Source organism: Atta colombica, unplaced genomic scaffold (assembly GCF_001594045.1).
Source record: "Atta colombica isolate Treedump-2 unplaced genomic scaffold, Acol1.0 scaffold164, whole genome shotgun sequence".
In the NCBI taxonomy this organism is placed as follows: domain Eukaryota; kingdom Metazoa; phylum Arthropoda; class Insecta; order Hymenoptera; family Formicidae; genus Atta; species Atta colombica.
Window position 1 is genome coordinate 1,217,030 of NW_017259255.1, and position 10,855 is coordinate 1,227,884.

The following is a 10,855-nucleotide window of genomic DNA, read 5'->3' on the forward strand; positions in this document are numbered from 1 at the left end:
TCGGCGCTACTGTTGTGCTAGTGATATATTGTTAGTTGTTGTAACAATAAAGCTGTCTCTCCTAGTTGTCTTCTCTCATTGTATCTCTGTCTCCACTTGCATTCCTTGATGTCACTGATTTATATTTATTGTCTTATCAGTTTTTAATTCTAAACCACCTTATATAACCAGAACAGTCACATATGAAATGTTCATGTATCTATAAAAAAAAAAAATTAATATGTAAAAAGTAATTAAATAATAAAATTAATAAGAGTAGAACTACGAGCCAAGATCAAGGTCTTGATGCTATATTATTAAATAACAAATAGAAAGTTTATTAGAACATACATTTCGATCCCAATCGGGTCATTCTCAATGTTAAATAATATAACTATATATAACTATATATAATTTTTAAATTCAAATGGTATTAAATCACTACTAATACATATTAATATCATTCTGATTATAACATTAAGAACAATAAATTTCAAAGAAATATATTATTAAATTCATCATTATTGTAGTCGTCAACGGATGTCTTAAAATAAAATCAAATGGAAGTAGCCAAAAGCATAGCTCGGAGTTTTTTGTAACAAAAATATATCCAATTATTAAGACTATAAAGTTCGATCTAGGTAAATTTAATAGTGAAATTTAGTAAAAATTATTGTACAAACAATTATGTATTAATAAAAAACATTACCAAAATAAACAATTATAAAAATAAACAATTATATTAAAATTAAAATTCTAATGAAACAATTTATAATGTAAAAATAAAAAGTATCTAATGAATTAGTTGTATTCCATCGCAAAATTTCTTTAATATCAAATTATCCGAAAACGGCATTTCAGACTATCTTGCTATAAGGAACTCAGTTTTTTAAATAAGAGAAATTTACTTTGAGAGTTATACAAAAATTGAAAATGACTGTTCTGACAAGAGAGAATAAGACACTAGATAGGAAAAGTATGAAAAGAGGAAGTATATTAAAAGGCAGGGAACAGCAAATATACACGTAATATAATAAGATATATATATAAAATATATATATATATACTATATATGTCGGATAAAGACTCCGTGGGTTTATTTATTTAACCTTGAGATTGTCTTTTTATATGCATCATTTCTAATATTAATCTTTTATTATAAGATGTTCTCCAAAATTTTTATGCTCTCAATTAAAATTATGATTATAATTAATACAATAGTCCGAAATAACTAATGGAGATTCCATTTTATATTACAAGTTTTTTTATTAATATCAGAAGAGTTCATGAACTTTCATTTGTAAATATCTCTTCGTTTGACTTTTATTTTGTGTGCGTGGATTTATTATTATTTTTTAATATCTTGGAAAAATTATATGAAGAAAGGGTAAGAGTAAAAACAAACCGTGGGAATGAGAAAGAGAAATGGATTCCCTTGGAATTTCCTAATTTGCTATTTCGACATTCTTGGCAATCCTTTTTCGTGAGACTCCTGTACCAACAAGAGATCATCGCTATCCATCTATCAAAAAACGCGGTTCGCAACATCTCTGGACCGCGGCTTTTTTTTCTTTGCTCCGACGAATCTTTCATCAAAATAATCGCCTGATCCGCAATATAAATGCTACTTTATATCGAGGATGCTTTGAACTGGGTCGAGAACTTGGAGGCCAGAGTTAATGATCGCTCTTCTTTGCGAAGTTGTTTTTTTAAAACCCGCAAGTTTTTCTTAAAAGAATTCTTATGGGATATTACAAAATTATTCTGAAACAAATTTTGCAAAAGAAAATTCTCTTATAGTTTATCTTTTAAAATGTTCAGAGTTTTAAAATTCTTATATATTCATTTTTTTGAAATGATAACTAAGCTAAAATAGCTTCTACTTTTCCAAATCCTTATATTTTTCTATAATTAAAAATCAAGAGACGCGGTCTCTCTCTCTCTCTCTCTCTCTCTCTCTCTCTCTCTCTCTCTCTCTCTTCGGCCTCTGTATTACCAGGACTTTGAGTTGGAATGAACATGTCAGGAATATCTCTAATCGTGTAAATGGCGTCTTGTGGAGATTGAAATATCATAAAAACTGTCTTTCAATTCGCTTGCGCACTCAAATAATAACACTGATTTTTCTCGTCTTCAATTACTGCGCGACTATCTTCACTGACTTAACTGGTCAGCAAAAAACAAAACTAAAAAGATTAATGAACACCTACGTGCATTTTATCTTAAATCTACGCAGAGATGTGAACATGTCTCTAAGCATTACTGTTTCTTAGCTTCTGTCATCCTGACTATCCGCAGATAGAAGAATTTATCTCACCTGCTGTTTCCTCTTTTCTATCCAATCGGGAGCTCCTCCTTACCTTTCCTGTAGCTTCCATTCCTTCTTTTTCGTAACTGCTTGTGTACTTCCTCTTCCGTTCTTGCTTCTTGTAGAACTATCACTTATCAATATTTCTTTCTAAGTTCGGCCTCCTCTTTCTGGAACTAGCTCCCTGCTCGCATCAGAAATTCTGAATCACTTAATACATTTAAACGCGCTTTTCTGTTATTTGCGGTAACAGAGACTGATAGTTTGCACCTATTATTTCATTTTTCTTTAATTTCTCTTTATTTTTTGTAATTATCGTATATTATGCTTCAATTTGTGTTAATTTGTGATATTTTCTTCCTTCTTTATTCTTTTCTTTATATTTATTCTCCTTTCTCTGATAATTCTCACTTAGAGTGATGAAGAAGGACACTGTAAAATATTAGGATTTCAATTTCCTTCTGTCGCTAATAATTTAGTTATTAATCGTACATTAGATATCTACGGGCTTAGATATCTATCTTAGGGCTTTCATTTCCCGTACCGTATGCTTAGATCATGCATTAAGATGTCCTCCAAGAAATTGATATTAACACTATTGAGCAATACATTATCTCTCCCTATAAAATTGTTGATATTGTAAGAAATTTAGTAAAGGCAGAGATAAGCATATTGTTATATTCCTGCATGCAATTAGTAAGTATACGCATTAGACGGCGAGTTACAGCATCTCATATCGTGCGATAAAATCGGTTGCCGGAACAAGTGATAGTGAGAACGAGTACGCGATCGAAATAATTAAATTATCTATATCGTGACAGCATCAATTTTTTCAGATTTAGTCTTAATTACGATTAACAAGAGACTTACATAATCTTAGAAGCAGTGATCGTTTTCCAGTTTTGTACGATAAGCTCATTCCTTGCAAAGTATCGCGTTTTAATACATTGTAATTTATAATGAATAAATAAGTAAAATAAACTGTGAATTTAAAAGAGGAAATCAAGTTTATTAAATAACGTTATCCTATTACATTTTGGAGATATCCATTTGTTTTCCTGACACAGTTTTATTGTGAGAAATCTTTATACAAATTTTACAATATAGTTAGATTCAACAGACGCTTTAAAGCTGATGGAAAGATAATATATTCTTCATCTCGCACAATATGCCTTAAATTTGCTGGATACCGTCTTCCACGTTAGGTTTCCTTTTTCAATATGGTTCATGAGATTTACTCTTAAATGTACACTAAAATACAAACTTGCTTCAATTGTTACAAAATAGGTCATATAAGTGAAACATGTAAATGTAGTTCTAGCCTATTTTGCGGCAACTTTCCACATGAGAAAAATGTTATTTGTTTGGCCAAGGCATTATCGCTGCGCTGTATTAATTGTCAGAGCAACTGGCTGTTTTACATGTGATTGCCCTCTTGTACTAGATCATAAAGCATTCACTTGGCTGTGATTGACAATATTTCGTTGATAGAAGCTAAAAGAAAAATTCGATTCAATCATAGCAATAGAAGATCTTCTCTTGTCACTGATCTCAGATTTGATTTTAGTAACTACACCTATCTTAATTCAGAGGGAGGTTTAAGCGGCCCCAGACTCTGGATCAACCAACCAAAAAATTACACTTGTTCACATGATAATCGGTTTTGCGCCTTTGTCTGCCTTAAATTCCAATCGCCTTCAGAAATGACAATGGAATCGACACTGAATGTCGATTTGACATCAAATTGATATTGAATTGACAGAAAATAATTAAAAGGATAATTTTCACATTGTTTGTTTTAGAAAAAAAAATAAGTTTGAAAAAATAAATTGCTCATACATAATTATGCATAATTTTATATATAATTATACGTAAGTAAGTTTTTACATTTCTTGAAACTTAATTTTTTTTTTTCTAAATAGTGCAAAAATTGTCTTTTTAATTATTTTTATTGTTTTCACATTACTATTATTATTTCTATTGCACTAAAAAATAATTTTACAAAAGAAAGAAGGATGTATTTGTATATGAACATATTTGTATGAACATATATAATTATACATGAATATTTCTGCGTGTTATGTATGTTATACATATTCATGCATGAAAAATTTTTTACTGGGCCGTAATTAAGTGACATAATAGCTGACTAATACCTTGTCCAAAAAACCTACCAAACTGATCTCTTATCGCATTAAGAAGAGCAAAGTGTTCGATATCGCATGTAGAACGAGGAGTCTATTCTCTTGTATGCAGCGTAAGAGTTTGTACACCATACCGTTGCCCAAATTCGATAGCATCTTTCCATCCAGGTAGAAGAGAACATCTCTATCAGATGTTCGCATCTCTGAGAGGTGTCAATTGTAAGTGCCCATATATTCCCAACTTCTTGGATGATTTTTGGTCTCCTTCCATTAAGCCATTGCGGATGTATTGACTTATTGAATATCAATTCGTCGTTTAGTTATACTGTAACTGTATAAGTGACTTCAACGCTCATTATGATAATTGATTCTGATCTTCCATATTCGGACAAGATAGATAAAGCGCTTTTCAATGTCATAATAAAGAATGATAATGATCTTATAATTCTTAGCGAAGATACAGTTATGTTACTTCAGACAGCTCCCGGCAATAGAAAGTCGATTAATTTAGTCATTGTTTCGCCAAATCTGACAATTCTATGTTGTTCGTGGAAGATGAAACTTACGTGAGTGATCATTACTCCATCTGTACTATCATTGGAGGACCATGCCATCCACTAGTTTTGCTATAAACTGAGACTCGGTAAAGATAAAATGAACATACTCATTTATGACTTCATTCAATCGAAGGAAATGTTTATCGAAGGAGCATTCACTGGCGCAGCTATCAGGTTTGATTATCTTGAAGACTTTATTTTAGAGAAAGTAAAGGATTATTTCTCTGAAAAATGCAGTTTCCATGTAACAGGCATTCCAATAAGGAACCTCATCCTCCTTCCTAATGGATGAATAAGTGTCAGAATGCTCTAATGACGAGAAAGCAAGCGTACGTGTATTTACGAATCGGTATACGTCATGGAATAATTATCAGGAGCTTAGAAAGATCTCTTAATCCTCTAAGATTTTGCGCAAACAAATACGTAATACCCAAACAAACACGATTAAAAGAACTTAGTTCTTTTAATCACAAAACTCCGACTTTCCTACAATGATCAAACTGTTTAAAAAGCGTAATATGGACATTATGTCTTCTTGTAATCATTTACAATTAAAACCTACCCAGGACGAAATGATCTCTAAACTCGCTCTAGAGTCTTATTTATATTGAGTACTCGTCCTCTCTCTCAACTATGCAAGTTGATCAAGCATCTATTGCTACATATAACAAGATGAATGAATCTTTCACATCGAAGAAATTTAACTCAAGAAATTCAAATTAGCGCCTGGATTAGACCAACTGTATTATAATATTTATAGTATCATTCATGCTCTTCCGCAAATTTATAAAAATTTGTTTTTGGATATATACAACGATTTCCTTTCCAATTTCCGGACACATGCAAAACCTCACTTGTTCATTTCGAAGACTGATGGTGAGACCTATATCTTATTATTCTCATACTTCCTAAAGATTTTGGAAAAAATGATCGGATATAGACTGAGCTAATTTATAGAATCTAGGCCCGATTGTATTAACAATCTCGTCACTTTTATTAATCATGTACGAGCGTCTTTCCTCGCATCTAAATATACACAGTTTTATTCATATAAAAAGCCTTTTTAATAACATTAACTTTCTATATTGATTAAAGATTTAAAGAATATTGGTATTCCAGACGAGATTAGGTGATTTATTAAAAACGTTATTGCGGAAAGGGAGGTATATTTTATTATCAATGGGGAATTGGTGAATCTTCGCCGGATGCATCGGGGCATTCCGCAAGATTCCAATCTTAGTTCTATATTGTTTGATATTTACCTCAAAGACATCAACAATCAACTGCATGCAGATTGTATTTTATAACACGATATACATAGTTATCTATTCTTGTATTTTGCAACACGATATACATAGTTATCTATTCCTCCGCTGCTTCTCTGCAGCGTTCCTATTTCTTCAGGCCTCTATTGACAGTATTGTTGTTTACCTTAATGCCAGAGGCATGGATCTCTCAGTTGATGATCTTTGCGACGAAAAGGAAACTGCCTAATATTCTCTATAACTTATATATTTAGGGATCAGTGTGTTAAATTGACGCAATCAGTTAAATTTCTAATCGTCTCAGAAAACTTACTGATAACGAGCATTTACGTGCTCTGAATTGTAAAAAGTTACAGTTAATATTATTTTATCTCTCGCTTCGGTTTGTGGGGATCTTATTTCCTATTACTTTTCATGGTTTATCGTGCGATATTTCGGAGCGCAATCGAATATGACTCTTAAGGTTTTTCTTTTAAAGGCTCATCTATTTTTGCAACTACAACGCCTACAGGGCTCTGAAGATAGTTCTATTCTAGGATATAGGACTTCCATCTCGATTAATGTAATACTTTACGAAGTCAAAGAGGCTGCTCCTAGAGGAATCAGACTATGCATTGAAGATTCAGATTGAAGATTAAAGATTGAGAATATGTGAAGTTATTATCCTAACTGTAGTACTCAGGAATTCTAATTAGAGTTGCCATTTCCTTTTGATGAGATAAAGAGTTCCTATATAGCAAGAGTTCCGCTTAATAACCGTTTTTTAATAATTTTTAAGCAATTAGGTGCTAACTTCTTATCAAAATTCAAAAATAATTCTGAGCGGTTTAATTTTGCTTTATTTTGTAAATATCTAGAGTTCCTGATGATAAGAGAAATATCGATCAATGAAAAAAAAAAGAAAATTGTTTGAAAATTTTTGAATATCGAACAAATGTCGCATATTTCGCAAAATGTTGGTCCAACCCTATTTTTCAATAAAACTTGTCGAGAACTTGTCCAAAACTCACAAGGGAAGTTAGATGTCCAATTAGTTTTGAAAAGTAACGGTTAAAAGTTATAGTATCCTATTTTCTATTAACTAAAATGAATATCATTCGTTTGGAAAATTTGATATTCGTTAGATAAATGGATTCAAAGTCCGTTATAAAGTGCTCCGAAAATGAGTTTAAATGACATTTTTTTATAAATTCTTTTCCTTTTTAAATTGTTCTATGTACGTATGAATAATATACGTAAATGGAATAGAAAGGAAAACTTCGATCTTGGTTCTAGTAGTAGATATTGAACATTTTTTTTATGTACTCCTCCCAAAGTTCGAATTGTGTTTGGGTATGATATACTTATAGAATTGTACGAATGTATGTACGACGAAAACAAACATACATATATTTTCTTACTTATTACATTTCCATTAAAGTATTATTATTCGTTTTCAACGAATTGAAATTTGAGAAGTTAAAAATATTTCATTATAAGTTTTGCTATACTATAAAGTAGAAAAATTAGAAATACATTGGAGCCCATTAATGGAATTGAGAGCCAAGTTTTCTATTTAACTTACGTATATTACTCATACATATATAGAGAAATCCAAAACGTAAAAATTTATGAAAAAGATTTCATTTTCGGAGCTGTTTACAGCGGACTTTTACTTCATTCTTCTAATAAATATCAAATTTTCCGAGCAAACTGGCACTCATTTAATAGAAGATAGAAGTTAATAGAAGATAGAATACTACAACTTCTAACCGTTATTTTTTTCAAAACTAATTGGACATTTGGATAATTTTTCTTGTTAGTCTACTCTCAACAAATGTTGATAACTCTTCCTTTGTAGTATCTCGGAAACCGTTGGTCCAATCGCTTTGAACCTTAATACTTTTCAATAGAACTCGTCGGAAACTGTCCAGGATTCCAATCAAAACTACTGAAATTGTGTAATAAGAAGAATTTGTGAGAATTGATTTTAGTAAGTTATATTCTTTGAAGGCAAATAACTTTTTAATTACTGATCGAATTGTCTTCTGCTATAATAATTTCTTGTAAAACTTATAGTTATGTTCTTATAGTTATGTTCAGAACTGTTGCCAGAAATATTGGAATTGTAAAAAAAATTTCAAGTCAAAATCTTCAATATCGAATAACTTATTAATTATTTGATTGAAATGAATACAAATTTTGATTGTGGCGGTACTCAAAGAGTTCCAATGATTGAAAATAATATGTTAACTGTAAATATGTATCTTTAATTGTGATTGAATAAGAAATATTTTTTATATTTATATTACTCATATTGTATTTAGCTTATATAATACAATATAATGTGTATCACTGTCCTATGGTTTGTATTTGTGTAGTATGCATAAAATAAATATGTATATATAATAAAAAAATTATGTTGTATTATAGTTTACGGAGTTTGCACTTAATAAAAAACAATATAATCAAATTTAAAAAAGTATTGTGTGAAAGATATCATATAATAAAAAAAATTGCTTTTTGTGTTTTATACATTCTGTGTTACATACATACATGATAATATGAAGTGTGACTATTTTTTGTGGTGAAACAAAATTTTTTATTCTTTTTTTAAATCGTCATATTCGTACCATTAGATTCCTATATACCATTGCTGTATAGCGTCTTTGATTTAGTTTTTCTTTACAATTCTGTACGAAATATAATTAATTATTCCGCACATCGTATAATTTTGTTAATTGATCGCCACTACTCCACTCTCTCCTATCGGTCGAAGTTGGATTTTAAGTGCTTTAAATAATTTTATATAAATTTATATATCACGGTTGTAATTTTTCTCGAATTGCGCGCCGAAATGATTTTTCGGATTTACAAGTACAAAGTAATTTAATTTGTGAAATGAAAATGATATGAAAATAACCAAATAAATTAATAGCATGAAAAAGAAGTGAGGAACAAAATAGTATCTATTAATATAATATTATATATAAGAACATATTGCTGTGTCCTCGGAACTTCGCCACTTTCTTCCAATGTGGGAGCTAACAATAAGTGAGAGAAAATATGGATAAATAATTGAGTTTCGATCGAGTTGTCATTAATTAATACAATTTACAAAAGCAATTTAATTTATGATATTACTATAGCAGTTCAGTTATTGCATTACGCGTATCATACATGAAATGGAACGCACCTGTAGAGTACAGAAGACATTTAAAATGTACAAATTGCTCGTCCGCGCGGACTAAAATGTTGCATCCAAGTGGCGATCACTCATATCGGAACTTGTGAGCTAACTCATGTTTTCACGTGTCTCGTGAAAATATTCACTCGCTGAAAAATAATTGCTCGTGTAGAAAAGACATTACGATAACTTTATTATGCAGGAAAATACAATAAATACAATAAATCCAGAACCTTAGCAGAAACATCCAAACATAATGACAACTCGAGCGAAACTCAATTGTTTATCCGTATTTTCCGTCACTCAGCTGTTCCCCCACACTGAGAGAACCAAAAGTAGCGAAGGACACAGCAATATATTTCTTATATATAGATACTGTTTTGGTCTCACTTCTCACTACTATTATTTTATTTGTTTATTTTCATTTTGATTTCATTTCTTTTATATTATTATATTTGATATTTTTTCATTACGTTTTTAAATTAATTTATAAAACGGTTTTGCGAAAATTTGTGAGTTTTTTCATTATGTTTTTAAGTATATTTCTAAAATGATTTTGCGTAGGATTGTAAAATATACTTGACGCCTGTAACATGACTTACGTCTGTTTTTTATATTTTTAATGTCTTTTCCGGTGGATTATATTTTTCTGTTATCATTTTTTATTATCACCAAGTAGTTGGATCATCATCAATTTTGCTGGCGTGTATGTGGTGAAAAAGAACATCTCAAAGCGCGGAGGTTTATTCGAACAGTGTCTTCACATCTCCCTTTCCATTGTTCGGCATTTATTCGAGCCGTATCCCTCGCAACGTTACGAGGGGATGAAAGCACGAACGGCGGCATATTTTAGTTGTCTCGCTCCATTCATGATCTGGAAAGGGCAAGGACAAGAGCGACTCCCCTGGCAATATTACTGACAAATTTAATGCCCAGCTATTAGATAGCGGGGGTTGCATCTCGCCCGCTTTCCCCTGTATCTGTCTATTGTTGCAGTGGCCACGTGCAGAATGACTGCACGTTCCTGATGTTCAGACGAAAATGTTTAATCGTCATGTTCAAAGATCCCTTGCGAAAAAAACCCGACGCTCTTGTCACGCTTGTCGAGACTTATTGGGTTTGCCCATCATTCGGACCTGCTAAATAACACGCGAAATTCGATATCGTTTGATGACGTTGGACGCGATTTGATACGGTCAAGTGTTTGCCAAGATCCTTCGCTATAATAATTATCAGTTTACATTGTAAATGGTTGGAATTAAGAAAAGTAGCAGAACTGAAAAAAAATTACCGAAATTCGTTCCGTGAAATTAGAGCTTATTTATTTTTTAAAAATGCTCTTGAAATATTCAAAAAACGAATAATACGCATATAAATATAAAAACAAAATTTTATTTATTTAAATAAAACATCAAATATATATATATATATATGTA